Here is a 1,327-nt window from a genome sequence, read left to right as displayed (position 1 = left end):
AAACTCTCTCTCTCATCTCTTTCTATTTATTTGCTAACACCTCTCTTCTACTTATAATTCGAACCCTCTCTCTCTCCCTCTGTGTTCGAATTCTTCTTATTCTCTCTCTACCTCATTCTTCTATTCTTCTTTTCTTCTGACACATCAAGGAATCTCTATACTGTGACATAGAGGATTCCACTACTCTCTTTTGTTCTCCTTTTTTTCATATGAGCAGAAACGGATAAAATTTTTTTTGTTGAAGCTGATCCTGAACCTAAAAGGACTCTGAAGAAGAAGCTAAGAGAAGCTAAAGCACAACACTCCAAAGAGGACCTTATAGAGAATTTCGAAAAAGAAATAGACATGGCAGCGGAACCCAACAACAATGCTAGAGATACAAGGAAGATGCTTGGTGACTATGCTGCATCAACTTCCAACTTCTATGGAAGAAGCATCTCAATTCCTACCATTAGAGTAAATAGCTTTGAGCTTAAGCCTCAATTAGTTTCTCTAATGTAGCAGAACTGCAAGTTTTATGGACTTCCATCAGAAGATCCTAATCAGTTCTTAGCTGAATTCTTACAGATCTGTGATACTGTTAAGACCAATGGGGTTGATCCCGAGGTCTACAGGATTATGCTTTTTCCCTTTGCTGTGAGAGACAGAGCTAGGACATTGTTGAACTTACAACCTAAAGAAAGCATGAACTCTTAGAAAAAGTTGGTCAATGCCTTCTTGACCAAATTCTTTCCACCTCAAAAGATGAGTAAGCTCAGAGTGGACGTCCAAACCTTCAAACAGAAGGAAGGTGAATCCCTCTATGAAGCTTGGGAAAGATACAAGCAATCAACCAAAAGATGTCATTCTGACATGTTTCCAGAATGGAGCATCATATGTATATTCTATGATGATCTGTTTGAAATGTCCAAGATGTCATTGGACCATTCTGCTGGTTGATCTTTTCATACGAAAACCCCTACAGAAGCCCAGGAACTCATTGAGATGGTTGCAAATAACCAGTTCATGTACACTTCTGAAAGGAATCCTGTGAATAATGGGGTGACTCAGAAGAAAGGAGTTCTTGAGATTGATACTCTGAATGCCATATTGACTCAGAACAAAATATTGACTCAGCAAGTCAATATGATTTCTCAGAATCTGACTGGATTGCAAGATGCATCTGACAGTGCTAAAGAAGCCTCCTCTGAAGGAGAAGCTTATGACCTTGAGAATCCTGGAATGGAAGAGGTGAATTACATGGGAGAATCCTATGGAAACGCCTATAATCCTTCATGAAGAAATCATCCAAATTTCTCATGGAAGGATCAACAGAAGCCTCAACAAG

The 1,327-nt window shown here is 39.2% G+C and overlaps 1 non-coding gene across 1 annotated transcript; it reads right to left on the bottom strand.

Annotated features, from left to right (window-relative positions):
• Window positions 1-750: 750 nt before the first annotated feature.
• LOC127741042 (small nucleolar RNA R71) lies at window positions 751-854 on the bottom strand. The gene has a single exon (XR_008001894.1). It is a non-coding gene; the product is annotated as a small nucleolar RNA R71 (small nucleolar RNA).
• Between the last annotated feature and the right edge of the window lie 473 nt (window positions 855-1,327).

The sequence above is a fragment of the Arachis duranensis genome, chromosome 7, assembly GCF_000817695.3.
Source record: "Arachis duranensis cultivar V14167 chromosome 7, aradu.V14167.gnm2.J7QH, whole genome shotgun sequence".
NCBI lineage: Eukaryota > Viridiplantae > Streptophyta > Magnoliopsida > Fabales > Fabaceae > Arachis > Arachis duranensis.
Note: the sequence above shows the minus strand (reverse complement) of the source record. Positions and strands in the feature narration are given on the sequence as shown.